The sequence below is a fragment of the Phacochoerus africanus genome, chromosome 6 (genome assembly GCF_016906955.1).
Source record: "Phacochoerus africanus isolate WHEZ1 chromosome 6, ROS_Pafr_v1, whole genome shotgun sequence".
NCBI classification, from domain to species: domain Eukaryota; kingdom Metazoa; phylum Chordata; class Mammalia; order Artiodactyla; family Suidae; genus Phacochoerus; species Phacochoerus africanus.
Window position 1 is genome coordinate 30,126,306 of NC_062549.1, and position 18,392 is coordinate 30,144,697.

The window sequence follows — 18,392 nt, forward strand, 5'->3', positions numbered from 1 at the left end:
TAAATCTGAAGAGCAAATATTTTTCTCTGATAGCACATGCTAATTTACAACTGGTGGGTGGGCTTGGACTTCTAGACAGCATCTTAAGGGTATGAATCAAGAATCAAAGGATACATTATTTTCTCACTCTTTTTTTCTTCCAATTTTGTTGAGATAATTGACACATAGCACTGTGTAAGTTGAGGAGGTACAGCATAATGACTTGACTTGAATGCACCCTGAAATGATTACCACAATAAGTTTAATATCCATCATCTCCTACAGATACAAAATAAGAGAAAAAGAGAATAAAATTTTTTCTGGTGATGAGAGCTCTGGAGATTTACTGTCTTAACAACGTTCATGTATAACACACAGCAGTGTTAATTATGTTTATCATGTTGTATATTTTATCCCTAGTCCTATATTTTATAAGTGGAATTTTGTATCTTTTGATTGCTTTCATTTAACTCCCTCTACTCACCCGTCCCAACTCTGGTAACCACAAATCTAATCTCTTTTTCTGAGTTTTTTATTTTTGAAATATAATTGACCTACAACACTATATTAGTTCATGGTACACAGCATAGTGATTTACTGTTTCTATGCTTTTCAAAATGATCACCATGATAATGTAACTCATTTATTTATTTACTGCTTTTTTTAGAGACACACCCGTAGCATATGGAAGTTCCCAGGCTAGGGATCCAACCAGAGCTGCAGCTGCTGGCCTACCCACAGCAATGTGGGATACAGCCTCATCTACGACCTACACCACAACTCACGGCACTGGATCCCCAACCCAGTGATCAAGGCCAGGAATCAAACATGAATCCTCATGGGTACTAGTCAGATTCGTTCCTGCTGAGCCATAATGGGAACTCCGTAACTCATTTATTTTATAACTGGAAGTTTGTAACTCCTATTCTCCCTTACCCTTTTCTCTCATTCCCCCAAATCCCTCCCCTCATTACAGGTAATCTAGCCTAAGGAAAAATTATACAAACACACAAAAACCTTTATATAATCCACAGTAACATTAACTGCATGCAAGATAATGTTCATAATAGTGTAAAAAAATCAGAAACAGAAATATCAGTAATTTGTGCATTCATTAATGATGCACAAAATGGTATATTTTATATTATAGTAATTAAGAGAACAGATTCCATAATGTCTTGGTTGACTTGTTAGCTAGGTAACTATGGGAAATTGCTAACTTCCTTAATCCTTTTATATATTATTTATAAAGAAGGATACTAATACCTATTGCATAGGCTTGCTATGAGAATTAACTGGGGAAAAAAATAAAAAGTAAAATTGCTAACATTTACTGAGTGTTTTTAATAATCCAGACATTCTTCCAAGTATTAGTATTTTATATATATTTTAAAATTTATTCAATCTTTATGACACCATAATAAAATCCTTGTTTTAGAGGTGAACAAGGATGTACAGAGGATTGAACAAGGTCACACAGATGATAAGAGGAGGCGTAACCTTACGCCTTCCCTTTAACTGCTAGGTGTCTGGCATCTGGAAGGACTCAATAAATAAAGATGATTATTGCATTGTTTTTAATTTAAAAGATCATAAACACATGAGAAAATAAAGAATGCTTGTCTTCGGGAGGTAAGCCTTTTTTTGTTCTATTTTTCTGTATTTTTTAAAAATTATTAATTTGACTTTATTGTGGAACAAAATAAAAAAAATCTTAATATAAAACACAGCAAGAATCTGAGTTCCATTTCTGCTGCCACCACTGTCAGAAGTAATTTTACTGAGTTGTTCACCTGAGTGACTCTTCAATATTCTTAAGCATAAAATAGGAATGATATTTAACAATGATTTTCAGTATTTTCAACAATAGAATTATATGAGAAAATATTTTAGAAGTCCCAATCTGGAAAACAAACCAACATATATCATATATCATATATCTCTGATTGTAGGAGGGAGGGGTAGAAGGTTTTTTTGGTTTTTTTTTTCGTTTGTTGTTTTAGGGCCGCAACGGCAGCATATGGAAGTTCCCAGGCTAGGGGTTGAATCAGAGCTGCAGCTGCTGGCCTACACCACAGCCACAGCAATGCAGGATCTGAGCCGTGTCTGCAACCTACATGACAGCTCATGGCAACGCCAGAACCTTAACACACTGAGCAAGGCCAGGGATTGTAGGAGGTTTAAAGACGAGAAACATAGAGTCCAGAGCCCCCCACAACACACACACACACACACACTCACTTATTCAGGGGAGACTTAGTTGCACTGCAGTTACAGGTAACCTTCTCAAATTCTCAGTCACTTTGGTCAACAAAAGTCTCTTGCTCATGCTGTCTGTCTAGGACAAATAAGTGTGACGGCCTCTGGGAAGATGACCATGGTGGATTAAGCTCCCCACGGTCACTCAGGGATCCAAATTAAAGGAGACTTCTCTATCTCATTTACTTTCGGAAGCTCATGTACTTGATTACAGGGACAGGGAAAGAAAAGGCCTGGAAAATTTCACTGTGTCTTTATTCTGTCCTCCTTTACTAGGAAGTGAAATCTGTCGCTTCTGCCCATGTTGCACTGCCCAGTACTCATCCCATTGCCCAGCCAACAAATGAGAGAACCGAGAAGTGCAATCTTCCACGTACCTGGCAGAATAGGAGAAGCAGTTATTGAAGAAACTCAGCAATGTTTACCACATGCATCAAGGGGGCTGGAAAGGATCCTCAGAGCACAGTTTTAACACATCATTCAGTGAGGTATTTAATCATATCTTTTCCACTTCAAGTAGTCTGTGAGTCTTTGAGAGCTGTAAAGAATTTCAATAACTGTCCTTTCTTAACCCTGGTATTAAACAAGGGGCATGAGTCTATATTAAATTGCCTCATTGACCCCTCCCACCCTTGGGTATAAACAGATGTCCATTTCCTTTCTTCATGTGAGTTCAACCAATGATATGCTTCTGCACTTTGCTTTTCATTCAACACTATCTTCCATATAAAAAATGATTTGATGAGAACGAAGAAAAGTCAATGTTCAAATAAAATCCAAATAATACTGGATTAAAAAATTAAGACAGTATGTTCATTGTAAAAGAACTTGCTTTTAATATGCTAATATAGTTGTAACTTTTCATGAGGTAGTTATAATATGCAGCATTTCCCAGTTTCAAAATGCTTTTCTCATGAACTATTATGCAAAAGTCTCAAAACTTGTACTCTCTAGAACATACTTCTAGAATATCACGTCGTAGAAGATGTTATCGATAGCACAGCCAATATTACGATGCTCGTAGATGTGCTTGTGAACCATATTTTGTCTTATCCTATTGTTTCTAATGCTTTCAACAGTCACAGGAGTGGGGTATAGGTAACCAAGGCCCCAAATCCCAAATCCTACATGTTAGTGTGAACTTGCTTAGTAACAGTGCCCCTGACCTGACTGTAATGATGTAAGACACCCAAATCTATGCATAGTGCTGTCCAACAGGGGATCTAGTTTTCAACACTAACCCTCACATCTAAAGAGGAGAATGCAACCATCACCTGTGTCAGTAGAGCACACCTAGCAAAGAGAAGACAAAAACAATAGAGCATCCAGGCCACAGAGAGCTGCATATCCAAGCAAACAGAACAACACCATGCCTGAAATAATCTGGCACAATCCAACACTTGCAGAACTTTTCAGGGTAGCAGTTTGAATAAACACATTGATAAAGACTGAGGAACTTCTTTTGAATATTTAAATGGGTCCTGAAAAAAAAAGAGTCCCAAAGAGAGACATTATAGTGTTAATTCATATGATGATACTTTGTGAGTTGAGAATGTCATGTGTTACCCCCAAAAGGTTTAACAGAATTCATTAGATTCACACAATTTCAGCCAGAGTCTCTTTCCTTAGAGACACTGGCCCTGGGCTTCTGCTAATTTATGTGTGAGAAAAAAGGCAGGAGTTTTATCAGAACCATCTCCCAGACAAAGAAGGAAATGTATCCAGACTACAAAAGAGCCTCATCCTTGATCAGATGCCTTTTTCCAACACTGGTCCTGAGAGGGATACAACTTGATACTCTGGGCAAAAATTCTCTCAGTTACTTAATAGGCCTGAGCCCCGAGTCCCTCTTTGTCTTCTATGCCACATACTAGGCTGGCCATTGTGAGAAACATATAGTTTCCTTTTGACACTCTTGCTCGAGGGTTGCCTCAGCCGACTTGTTAGTACCTTTGTCTCAGATCCAAACTTAGTTCTTGTATTCTCATCACTGTAAATAGTAGAAAGCCACGAAAAGCTGAACCCAAAGGAAAATGAGCATATTTTCCTAGAGCCTAGAAGAGAGCTGTCCATGTTTCTCTACATGCCTTCTTTCCTGCCATGGGCACTATGAAGGTAGACAGAGAAACAGTAGCCTATTTTATTAACATGATAATGCCACTGTCACTCCTCAGCATTGCAGTCTGCTAGGACCCTGAGGTTTGAGAGTCAGAGAGTGGATGTATTATAGACTGGGCAGCCTCCACCCCCTGTGAGATACAGTGGAACAAATGATTTAGATAAGGCTGGTCTCCCACTCCTTCTCCTCAGTTCTCCCACACATCTCTTGGCCTACTAGTAAGGAAACAGAGTATACTTCCATCCAAGTTCCAGGACAGTCTGACATGATGGAACCTCCCAACGATGGACCTCAGAATTAGGCAGGTTTACTCCTAGTCATAGGCAGTGTTGGGCAACCTCAGAACTCACAAGAGAGGCAGAACGTTTTCCTCTAAACTCATCCCACTCCTGAACACATGCTCTCCATAGCCAGGATATTTGCAAAGACAAAAGGGATCAAAAAGGACAACATTGCAGAGAATCAGTCCTTCTCAAAAATTCTACAGTTAAGTCATCATACCTGGCACAAGGAAGAGTGAATCAGGGAGCAGAGGGAGAACTGGATGCTACCCAAATAGAAGGAGAAGGTAGGGGGAAAGGAGGTTGCTTCATTTAACAATATGCCCAAGTTAAGCCTTAATGATGTCTTGTGCATTTAAGGGCTAATCAAGCACAAGTGTTCAGTCCCCTCCCCCACAGTTTGCTACTCACCCTTAGTGCCACTTGTAATTGCAATTACCTCTGTATGGAATCCAATCTTATTTCTCTCTTACCTTGTCTGAACTTATTTTCTTTTTCTAGTCTTATTCATCTCTTATCACTTTTCTCATAAGCTTCCCAATTAATGCATAAAAGAATGACACTTATTGATACCACCAGCCAGGAGAAAAAGAGCTTTTATGCATGGCAACCTAATGACAGGTCCTAATGATTTTCTTTACTATTTAAAGCATCTTCACAAGCATAGAAAGGCCCCTTTTAGGAGGCTACTTAAAGGCTGGAACTTGTTATAGAAGCCTGAGCATCCTGGAAAGACAATTCTTGGATGACAAAAGTTCCACATTAAAGCCAGGGTTAATATTGATTCTAATTTATAGTCAATTAAGCATGTTATCAAGAATCTTCAAAGTAAGCACTACCAGAGTTTTCCAAATGGTGTAAGGGTTTCTGACTATGGCTTATTCATGGAAACCATGGTCAACCACAGTATACATTTGACCTGTCTATTCATTTCTAAATTAGAGAATGGACCTATAAAATTTTCTTCCCAAACCATGTGTATCATAATTTTCATATCGAGTGAATACACTTTTAAAAATACAAATTCTACTTTAAATATTTTAGAAACTGCAAAATTTTTCTTATGCCTGAGCACTTCATGTATTTGCTCAAATGTCTATGATTTTCTTCAAATCACCTCTAACATTTATGTTTTGAATGCAATTAAATAGAGCTACACAAAGAGATAGAATGAGAGTGATGGATATGGTTATAGCTTCAAACAGGAGCATATTCTTATTTCACAAGTTCAGGAATGACAAAATACATGCTGGCTCCATGAGGTCAGGAACCATGTTTGTCTTGCTTGTCTAGGAAAGATCCTATAGTATATACTCGGTAAATGTTTGTGAATTTTTAAGCAATTGCCTGGAAAAATAGGGACCTGGAAATGATTCTTTTTTCAGTTGGTCTCTACAAAATCCCTACCATGAAAAATAAGCTATGATTAAGAGGTTGGAATGAATCAAACTGCTTTGATTCAAATAATTCTACCTCCACCGTTTGAATAACTATGAGCTCAAGCCTTGAATTTACATTCTCTCTGCTTCAGTTTTCCTTGCCTTTAAAATGGGGGAAATGATAACACTAATTTATAGGATTAGAATGAGGATTAGGTGACTTTACTTGTTTTTACTGAGTAAGTATTTACTGAGTAAGCCCTGGGCAAAGTTTACTACCGGTAACTCCTATGATGACAATGACTATTACTTCTGTTTCCATGAATTGCAGTTTTCTCACTTATGAAACTATATGTGTGGATGATGAATGGATTTTAAATGCTTTTAGTATACCTTTTATAGTGCCATTAGAGAGGCATACCTCTTAAAGTGATTTGGAATAAGGGACTTATTTCTGGTATTATACCACACACAAAACTGTGATCTATGAAGACATGTATGGGAAGTTTTTGCATCTATGCCTGGTAGTGGAGCTGAAGTTGCTGTAGGTCAGCAAAGTCAGTCTTTCTGGGAAAAAAAATCCTAAATGTGACGCAGACAGAACATGCACAAACTGAAACTCAAGGGACAACAGAAAGCCATGAGGTCAAACTGGAATTTACCTCTGCTCCTTGCCACCTCCAACCGTGGCCATGTGGGTGACCTGCAGAAGAAGCTAGCACCCTGCACCATAGGAGAGTTGCACTGCCACTGGCTGAGGACATGGAGAACCTGAAGGAGCTGGGGACCATGTGCTGTCTCATTCAAACAAAGGGAGGTGGCAGATCAGAGACTATGTATAAGACCTGGCCCCACACAGAACTTACGAGCACAATGATACCTGTCCAGTTGGCTATCAAATCTAATGCAAGCTTCTTTTGTGGCCAATGCTAATCTCGAGTTATACAAGGAAAATACTTCTGAAAAATGTAGTTCTAGTTAGCCTTGGTTGACACAGTATAAAACCACTGCATTTGCAAAAGTAGAATATTAAAACTCCTTATGAAGGGCCTGTTATATCAGAAAACAAAACTGCTTAGCTGAAAGGAACAAAGGTCAAGGAGCCTAAACCCTTTGGCTTCTTCCTCATATTTCATGCAGGAGCTCTCCCCTCCCCAGAACTCTGCATGATTTGAAAGCTACTTTCAGTTTGAGCACTCTTTCTTTGGAAAATACAGATCAATGCGTAAATCGTTGGATGTGTCTTATCATATCCTATAGATACGATGTCAATTAGGCCTCATCAGACATTAATTAAAGTAATTAAATTTCTAATCAAGATAATACAAATTATTAAAATTAAGTTAACACTAGATTCTATTGTTTTTCAGTACTGGTCTGACATACCACTCTGAACAATAGTATCAACCATGTGACAACAAATGTCTTAATAATGACTCTAGTGATGTTTCAGTCTAATGGTGGGGAATAAAGAAGGAGAATATGGATGGTTCGCATATCACCAGTATCAGTTTTTGACCTCAGGATTTAAATCTATTTAACCTCTGAGATTTATATTTGCATGATAGGTTGTCTTTAGGTTTTTGATTTTTGTCTTTTGGGTTTTTTTTAGTTTTTTCTTCATTGTCATGATCTTGACGGTAAAGATAGGAGATTGTTTTCCTAATAATTTTAAAATTTTAAAAGATACATTCCAAATGTAAAATGATGGTTCCCATGAAACAAAGTATTTGAAGTGGGAACATTTTCACAGCATACATACCCAGGATGAATTGTGCTTGTGTGTCTATGCGTACATTTTAGTAGCCATCAGGGATTTAGTGGTTACTATCTCTGGGGCCAGCAAACTTTTTCTGTCAAGGGCCATATAACGAATATTTTCAACTTTGTGGGCCACATGATCTCTACTCAACTATTCAATCTGCTGTAATAGTGCAAAAACAGTCATAGACTATTCATAAATGAATGAATATGGCTGTTCCAATAAAACTTTATTTCCAAACACTAAAATTTAAATTTCAGATAATTTTCATGTGTTAAGAAATATTATTCTTTAAAAAAACTTTCAGCCACTAAAATGTAAATATCGTTTTTAGATCACAAGATGTACAAACACATCAATGGGCTAGATTTGGTTCCCAGGCCATAGGGTACTAACCCCTGACCTACTTCAATAGGTCATTAGCCAATTAACAGAACAAAAAAGTTTCAATGAAAAAAGTGCAAATATTTATCTAAATTTTCTCATGTAGAAATCATTTAAGAAACTTGAGAATTTTTAAAATCTAATTAATTTTGTGTTGTGAAAACACAGTGACTCAAAACTAAAATCCATTTGGATACTCAAAATTGAAAGGTTTCATTTCCAGTCATACCAAAATAGTACATATGCTTCACATGCATGCTGTTGTACTGAAAAATCTATTATTTCATTAAAACAAGAAAAATAAATTTTTGTATTTGAGTTTGTTTTTAAATCAATGCAGGCCTTTAACAAAGTTAAGATTACTTCTTGGCTACATAGGAGCATGTCAAGAATAATTAAATAATCTCTTGTCACATCATCACAGCTAGTTGTTGAGTATCTTGCTTTTTTTATCTTATGGAAAACTAAAAACCTAAGCATTCTGCCAATATGTTTCTTTCCCTAGTGCTTCAAAAGTTTACAAAGCCATCAGTTGCCATAGAAGCAAACGAATATAAGTTGTAATACATAAAATATGTCCAAACATGGTATGGATTATCAGATCAATCTAGTGTGTAAAAAGACCTTCACAACCCTGCCAGTTGATTATGGATTTTGTGTCCCACCAGGAATAAGCTTGGTATTCCACAAGGAAATATCACATTACTCTGTTGATTCCACTATGTTTATCTTCAGCAAGTGTTCTGGGTAATGTTATCAGAGACAACAATTTTTAAAAAGGAGTTTCATCTCTTAGCAAAAATCCATCTAAAAAATAAATCAAGGTTTAATTTTCTGTAAAGTGAGCCTAGAATAAAATTTAATTTATATTTCTAGGGAGGAGTAAAACTCTCTCTTAAGTTCATGTTAAATATCCTTTGTTTTTAGCCATGAATCCTAAAATGTTTTTGCTTATGTTAATTAAATGACATTAATAATAATAATATACAATGTCAATAAAATAACTCCCAAATAATTCAATTATTAGTATATAAAACCATAGTCCAAATATATTCTCATTATTTTATTTTATTTCCCCCAACCTCAGTTTGGCTTAAGTCACTTTGAATTTTTTCCTTAAACTTATCTATTTTAGTTCTTTAGTATTTTCTTACTGATATATTTCCATATTTATAAAAGTGAATTGGTTACTATAAATACTTACAAAATAATATGTCTCTTGTTTTAATTGGAAACAAGCCACATAAATATTGTTCCTATATTAGAGAAAGAAATGCAAGTTCTTAAGATTTAATAATAATGCATCAGGAAGTCAGAATATTCAGAGGCATTTAAAGTTATAAGAAAGTGAATAAAAGACATTGATAGATTATGCCATTTCAACCCATTCATTGGACTTTTCAATTCATTCATTACAAATGAACTAAAAGTAAGGAAATGGTCAATAAAACAGACTTATACTGTTCCAGATTCCTGGTTGTTATTCAATAAGAGCTTTCTGTTTGGAGGAATATATGGTAAGTGAAAGTGTATAGGCTTTCACTATAAAATGTCATGTCCATTCATCAGAAATTCTATAATAACAAGAAAAGGAGTATGAAAATTCTTTTTCAAAAAACCTAATACCAGAGAGAGAAGTTAAATTGCTTTAAGTGCAGTCCCAAAATAAATTTTGTTCCTCACTCCCAAGCATAAATATACCTATGAAACCTCATTCCTAATCTAAAATTACCTGTTGCCATCTTTCTTTCTACATAGTATTATAAGATGACCACTTCTTTTCTCTCCCTGGAAAACTTGGTCACTTGTATTAATTTTTCCATTCTAATATGTTTGGTGTATCATCAAGCCTCTCTGAACTTCAGTCTCTTTGTTTGTAGGAGGAAGATAAGCACATCTACATCACCATGCTTGAGGTGAATCAAGTGAAATTATGAAAATAGTTTTCAGACTGGAAAGCACAAAAGGTAACTCATCTATTGTTTGTTTGATCTCATGTGCATATAACACTTCCTTAGTTTCCTTCCCTACTCACCTACTCCCTATCACCACTATAATGGCATGGTTAAAATAAGTGAATGGTGGGGAAATTCAAGCCCTCTTAAACTATTGCATCATCAACATTCTTTTGTATATGTTTTTATCCACTTTGATAAAACCAGTCAGGCAATCTGGGATCACGTCTAGAGGGTAACAGTGATGGAAAGGCAAAGCAGGCAAATAGAACCTTCTTGATTACATATCATATGCCAGGCATTTTGCTAGAAATGTTCACGTATTGTTTTTAATCTTTAGGGCAATACATAAATAGAAATAATATGCCCATTTTAAAGATAGGCAAAGTGATGCTCAAGGTTCAGGGTCCAGTGAACAGTATTACGACCTTGGTTCTGCCTCTTCAACAGACTGAATAAAGAGTTACCTTTTAACTCTTAGCCAACCCCTACAAAAAAGGAGTCCCTCTGCTGATAACTATCTGTCTAAGTGGAGGAATCAGACATGATACCTAGTGTAGTTATGAACAAAATCTACTGGGTGGAAATTAAACAGGGCCTTTCTGAGGCTAATGTAACCCTCAGTGAATGAGTACGCAGGTGATTCAGTGACTGAAAGAAAGGAGTGAAATATCATTTCTAGCTAGCACTCCGCATCACCCAGAAGTTGATTCCTCTCCAAATCAAATCCTTTTCTTCCTGCAACTCTCACCCGCCCTTAGCCTTGCTCATGCATACAACAAAAGTGCCCCTTTATGCTCTACATACTGAGAGATACTCCATTATCTTTCATCTCCAGTGGAATGAGTCCTTTTTTCAAAACAACATAGTTACTGTAATAAAATGGCCATGTGGTTGGGTTAGCACAGAGCATTTTTGTGCAGAATAGACTTACTTTGTTCTTACTTCTTATATAACCAACATTCATTTCCCAAACCTTAAGTGTACATTTTAGATAATCTAAGCACAATTTCAAAAAGGGGTTCCTTTATCTATTTTTTGGTCCTTATTTTTAATTGCCCTTATCCTTTTCTAATTGAAAAATGAGTAAGCCTCAGGAAGAGAAGGCACTTACTTTTCCTGATCCCTTTCAGTATAGAAAGAGTTTGATTTTTAACAGAGCACAGGCTTTGAACTCAGATCTGCAAGGGCTACTCCGTATCTGTGTCATCTAAGGTAGAAATCTAAAATTTAAAAGCCCCAATTTCCTCCTGGGAGTAATAATAACAATCTTGATCAACACTGTTGCTGGGACAAGCAAATGGGAAACATGTGTGAAAAAGTCCTCTTTAAACGGTAAAGACCTTACTGCTGTGACTTGTCTCATTCAGCCATTTGTTCATGGACTAAGCAATATTTCCAGAGTGCCTACTATGTGTCAGGTGTTGCGCTAACTGCAGTGAATTATAACATCTATTAATACTTGTACAAAATTAGAAAAAGAGAATGCAATTAATGTCTTTAAATTCTAGCACATTTTATGGGGAGAGAGAGAGACAACTGTGAGCTGGAAAATTAGCCAAGTACACAAAAAGGGATGTTTATATTGAAGTAATGAAAAATATGGATATGTGCTATGATATGAAAGGAAATGAAAATTTTGACAGACTGAACAGCACGAGATATGTTCAAAGAACACCAAGCTTGCCCTGTCACAGTGATAGCGATACCAGATGGTGCCAAATTATACAGGACATTGAAAATCAAGCTAAGGCATATAATTTTATTTTAGTAGGAAATAGTGAGTCTTTGACCATTTTGAGTATAATAAGGCTATGATCAGAAGCAGGACTTGCAAAATGGTAGTGTGAGGAGCTTAGGGAACTCTTTGCCCAGTAAAGGAACTGATTAACTGATGAAAATTGATAACTAAAAAAAAAAAAAAACCACTTATCTCTGGAAAATTTTAATAGAGAAATAATTATTTAAGGAACTCTATCAAGACTTAGTAAGAGCAGTGAGAACTTGTGTCATCTTAGTTACAATCTACCCCCTTCTCTTTCCCCTGAACACTGTTAACAGAAGCTCTACTCCAGGTAGGTGTGGCTCCCTCTCCTAGTCTAGGACTACAATTTCACCCCAGGAGCAGCTCTGTTCCCCTCTCATTCCCACATCCTGTGTTGCCAAAGCTCTTTCAGGGTGAGAGTTCTGGATCTTGTGTTCTCCGCCCAACCCCCACTCGTAGGGCAGGATGCCTATCCCAGATGTGGAGGGCAAGAAGACAAGGCTTCAGCTGCCTCTCCCTCAGTTCACTCACAGGCTGGAGGATCCATGCCAGAGGGGTATATTTATGGAAGAAGCAGGCCTATGTCCCTGCCCCCAGTGCAGTGGAATCAAAGTTCTGCCCAGGAGTCCTGGCTAGTCAGACCATAAGATTAGAGAGCTCTAAAATTCTCTGTGTCTCTAAGGGGGCAGACTTCATTTAGAACAGAGCATGGGGAAGTTCATGCCTGAAAGTGCTGTTACAAACATTAGCGACCTTGGTCCTGAGCAGTTGAGAAAAAAAGTGATAGCTCCAAAGTACTTGTAGCAACAAGCAAAATGGCCCATCAGTTGAAAAATAAACAGAAACAGGGAAAGAGACAGCTAAGAGGAGCCCTGCTGGGGTGAAACGTGTCTGAAATCTGGTAATACCCTACCCCTACAAAATGCTGGACATTAATTGGATTAAACTGTGAGGCAATTTATGCCCCAGGGCATTGTCAAAAACAATAGAGCAATCAGTTAGCAGTTGGTGGAAGCTAACAGCTGGAGGTTCTGTTGGGGATCCTCAAGACTGCCCTCAGTCCCATAATTCACTAGGGCCATTCAAGGGATCCAGCATACAGTCCTACTCAGGGCTATAATTTATTGCAGTGAAAGGTGACAAAATCAACAAAGAGAAAAGGTGAATGAGGTGTGGTACAGAGGAAACCAGGTGCAAGCTTCTAAGAGTCTTTTCCTAGTGGAGTCACGCAGAATGCATAAATCTTTCACACACATGTTGTGATAAAACATGTGAAAGTTGTCTAGCAGGGTCATTCATTACAGAGTGATTTTTATTGGAGGCTGGTCACTTAGGCACTCTGCCTAGCTTGTACAAAAATTCCAGAATCCCAAAAGAAAAGCAGGAGTTCAGCACAAACCACATCCTCTATGCAAACAGTTTAGCCACTGTGAGCCATTCTTATTCATTCTAGCAATGATGGAAACCCTCCCTTAATTCCAAGCTTCCCAAGGTGAGGTCTATCACAATAAAGCTGTTTAAAAATGATGTAATCAAAGCTGAACTTCTGAAAGATTAATGCAAACTAGTAGTGTAGTATAGGAGGGGACCAGAGGAGAGAAAAACTGAACAGGAGAGTTGGTCCAATCAAGAAGCACTGAGGAACTGCAGGGCAGAGGAAAATAATCATCATTTACCGAGCATTTGTTGTGCATACGTCATGCTTGATATGGCCCAAACCTTTGCTCACAGTCCTTTCCATTACTCCTTTTCCCATATCCTATATGGCAGCTAAACCCAATACCCCCCTAACTCAGGTGGTGACAGTAGGAATGGAAAAGAAGATCATGATGACAAATGTGCCACTAGTTTTACTTTTTCCATTTCCTATACATACACACTATACCTAATTACTCAACAAGTTAAACAAAAATCCATCACCAAGTATTAGGATAGGCTAGATTATGCTGCTGCAAGGGTCTTGTGCAAACTTTAGCTTATGTTAGAATACCTGGAGGGATTTTTAACATATAGATTTCTGGGCCACAACCTCAGAGATTCTGACTCCGTGTTCTGGGGTGGGACCTGAGAATCTGCATTTCTAATAAGTTCCTTGCTGAAGCTGATGCTTTTGGTCCAGGGGCCACAGTTTGAGAACACTTGTGCTATTTTAATAAATATGCCCCCAGGTGCCTGTGGTTTACCACGGCAAATGGTTGTCTGTTCCACATGCTACTAGGCCAACACAGGGCACCTGGGATAGGGTGAAGGTAGGAGAGGGGGTCTCTATTTCACAGTCACTCAGAGACACAGCCTGGGCTCCCTCTCTGAGCTGAACCCACCATATCCTTGGTTGCCAGAGCAGGAGCAGAGAGCCATGGAGACCTCACAGCCATCCTTTGTGTTTAAAGAAAAGAAGTGGCACAAGTCATATCTGCTTAGGGCCTATTGGCCAGAACTAATCATATGAATCCCAAAGTCTTCAGTCCTCCCAGAATAAGAAGATATTAGTTGGATATTAGTAAGCTCCATTCTCTAATAATGGAATTAAAATAAAAAATAAACAAAGATGAATATCTATAGTACCTACATATCACAGTAAAAAAAAAAAAAACAAAAACCAAAAAACAGAAAACCCAGTTATCTCATTTTTTAAATGAATATCTAAACTGTGTATGCTATAATATATACCAGAACACAGACCATACTTTCAGATAATAGGAGAAATTATCTCATATTTTTCTTCTTATTATCAACCTATTATTATTAATAAAACCATTATCCTATTCTGTTATCATCAATGAGATTTAATAACATAATTAAATAATCATTTATCTCCAACAAGTTTTTTTGAGAAATACCAGATGGAGTCAAGAAAAGTGGTTCTGAACACAGACCTTGTAGCTAGAATTCTCTGGATTTGAATGGCAACTCTGCCATTTGTTACTTGAGTTACTTAACTCTTTGTCTCCCTTCCCTCCTTTTGAAATAGAGCTAATAATAGTATCTATTTCTGACATTGTTTTGAAAAGTAAATAAATTAAAACTTATAAAGCACATAAGTTAGTGCCTATTTTATGGTAAATGCGACATGTGTTTGTGAACTAAAATAAAATGTCCCAGTACAGAAGTTGGCTAGTTTAATCTGGAACAGCCTCCAGATTGCCAAAGTAATGCTGATGTAATGGCTGTCATGGTTGTGTCACATCCCTTTCCTCGAAACAGAAATGTCATGGAGGTTATTACAGTTTGCAGGTTTTTATATGGCAGTGCTACCATTTGGTGAAGAGAATAAAATAGTTATGTCAAACTATCTCTGCATCTGAGATCCAAAGGAAATATAATTTACTCTAGTCCTTCTCACTGATATACATGGAAAATGATGTCCGAATCTCTCCTTTCAGGGGGAAGGGGACAGTGACTTGCAGTCCTCCTGAGGGGTTCCACGAGATGGAGACTGGAGAAGGAGCCTTGACCTTGAAACCCCTGGTTCCACAGCTGCAGCTGAGAGAGATGCTGAACTCCAATTAGCCAGAATCTATGGGGTAGGAGTGGAGAGGAAAAGCCATGGATTCAAGAGCCAAAAAATGTGAACTGAAGAATAAGTCAACTATTAACAGGAAGAGGACTGGGTCAACTGTCTGTGATTTTATTGTTGTCTAAAGCTTGCTTTTATGTGCAAATCACAGTCCTGGGACTAGGAGTCAGATTTGATCATTTATTCATTCAACAAGCCTTTAGACTTATATTGAACCTTGCTCTGAACACTGCAGTACATGTGAAATGAGATATGGAGCCTTCAGACACATTTACGGATTGCACTTAAAAAAGGAAAAGAAACTTTGAGACTTGGGAGGGACTCCAGAGAACTCTAGCATTATTGCTGCTGTTTTTAAAAGGAAGTGAAAAGGGATACTGAATATTTCTTGCATGATGTCCCAGCAAGGAAATTCTAACACCTAGTTTAAAAAAAAGGGAAAAAAAAGAAAGAAAGAAAAAAGGGAAGATTAAATCAACTTGGGAATAAAGCTCTTTTGACCTGGTGACTTATTGAAGCTGAAAGTCGTTTCCCTTGATGGTAGTTGAGATGCCTTGTTTGTACTCACTTGATCCCTGGTCTCTTTTACCCTGCCCCCAACTCCCATTTGCCTGAAAACAGTTAAAAGGCGAGGCAGTAAATCAGGAAGTCTCCAAACACAGCAGGGTTCAGTTTACAGTACTGCAGGGTTAGGGCTTGAAGACTGGAGTCGTCTAATTCCATTTTCAAAGGTGAACATCTAATGGTGGATTATCATTAATGACAGACAGCGTGGTGTCAAAGGGTTGTGTCGGGTTCCAGACCTTTTCATGCTTTAAATTCCTATGTTTAATCAAAGGTTAACCAAATCATTGCTGGTAGCAAACTGCGACTTCAAGGTACTGTGGGTGGCCTGTCTTTGCCACTGAATCAGCCATTGCTGATAAGAAAAAGAATATTCCGATATACACATTCCTGGTTGTTCACCACTCTAAAAACGGTAACAATTGGCTCCTGAGAAACTGGGGCTGGAGAGGCTATGGCATTTTATCTCTAACTGGGAACTAATTTGATTATTTGAATATATGACTATAGATTTGTTAAACAATTTAATTTGTTTGATCAAACAAATGTGTCTTTTTTTTTTTTCTTTTTTAATTTCTCACTTCCTTCCCAGAACTTGCTTCAGCTGCTTCTCCGGGTTACTAGGTTACTGATCACTTTAAGAACCTTCCAGCCAACCTCTTGGCTGGGCCTCTGCAGACTTGAAAGTAGGAAAAAGTGCCTCAAGTCAGTCTCAGCTGATGGCAGAGAGGAAAACTGGGCCAGCCTAATGCATTCTGGTTTGCAGCAGTTTAGGACTTTGAGTTATTTGAAGTGGTAAGAGAAAAAGAAAATGAAATTTTCCTAAATACATAGCTGGAGACTTTTTCCTTTGTACAGGTAAGGAGGCCATAAACAGTGGTTCTCAAACTTCAGAATGCATCAGGATCACCAGGCTGCTTCTTAGAAATGCAGAGTCCTAATGTTAAACCCCTGGGGATTATTTAATCCACCCCTTCATTTTACAGATGCAGAAGTGGGGAAACGGGAGCCAGAGAGCCAAGGCATGTGCAGAAGGGCACCATCTGGTCAACGGAGCTGGGGTTAGAATCCGGCATCCTGAATCTCCCATGTGGGTAAGTATTCAGGGTTGAATGCACCAGAAGTCCTGTCCTGAGCCTAGGCAGACACATAAACAGAGCATTCGATTCACTGTGGCAGCTATATAGTGCAGGATAAACAGAGGGCTTTGGGACTAAGGAAGGAGTAATTACGGCCACAGCTAAGGAGTGTTGAGGGTGGACTTGAAAGGTAAAGTAGGGGGTTGGCAAAATGAGTATGGTGCAGTCAGACACTTAAACTATACAACTGCCCAGTCTGATGCATAAGGCTTAGGGGTGATAACACAAAAGCAAGGATGATTTAAAGAGTTGGGTGTGGTTTGGAGACTCGTCTATGATACAATGTCCTCAGTGTCAGGGTTGGGCTGTCAGCCAGGGCAAAGGCTGAATACAGCTGGGGAAGTGAGCGGGGAATAGGCTGTAAAGGGCCTTGTAATGATAGTCTAAGGAGTTGTTGTTGTATCCCGTTTTCCACTTGAGCATGGTTGAGAATCACCTGGATGTCTCTTTAACCTGCAGCTCACTGGGCCCCACTTGCAGTTTCTGGTTGAGCCAGTCTTGGGTGAGGCCCAAGAATGTGCTACTTAGTAAGTTCCCAGGTAATGCTGCTGCTGCTGGGGATGGCACATCACAGTCTACTGCTGTGGGTATCAGAGCCAGAAGTGGTTTCAAAAACTAAAGAACGTGATAGCACTTAAACTGTAGAAATAAAATCTAAGGTGGAATAGAGAAATTAGGGTATGCTGGCTTCAGGGGGAAAGGCCATATTGTCCATTTATTGGCATTTACCATGTGCGGCATTCTGTGCTAGGAGCTAAATTTAAGATACTTAAACTATACAACTGCCCAGTCTGATGCATAAGGCTTTAATCGGGCTGAGTGGGAGGTCTCATCATGGCTCAGTGGAAACAAATCTGGCTAGCATCCACGAGGATACAGGTTCGATCCCTGGCCTTGCTCAGTAGGTTAAGGATCCGGCATTGCCGTGCACGGTGGTGTAGGTCGAAGATGTGACTCAGATCTTGTGTCGCTGTGGTTGTGGCATAAACCAGCAGCTACAACTCCTATCCGACCCCTAGCCTGGGAACCTCTACAGGCTATGGGTTCAGCCCTAAAAAGATATATATATATATATATATATCGTGCTGGGTGTTAGGATTATAGCTACTAGCCTTGCAAGGAGAGGAAGATGTACAGATTGGTGTTTATTCAGTGCTGAGACCAGCTGTTGGCTGCTGGTGCAGTGGAATATTTCCACTGGAGTGAATGGAGTTTGGGCACAGCTGGCCCTTCATTAGCCGTGGTGTGGGAAGGGACAGTTGTCCCCATCACCAGTTCCTCTAGGTCAG

The 18,392-nt window shown here is 38.5% G+C and overlaps 1 long non-coding RNA gene across 1 annotated transcript; it reads left to right on the forward strand.

Annotated features, from left to right (window-relative positions):
- Positions 1 to 2,161: 2,161 nt before the first annotated feature.
- On the forward strand, positions 2,162 to 16,411 carry LOC125128775 (uncharacterized). The gene is made up of 3 exons (XR_007135312.1): positions 2,162 to 2,726; positions 10,044 to 10,130; positions 15,267 to 16,411. It is a non-coding gene; the product is annotated as an uncharacterized LOC125128775 (long non-coding RNA).
- Positions 16,412 to 18,392: the final 1,981 nt, after the last annotated feature.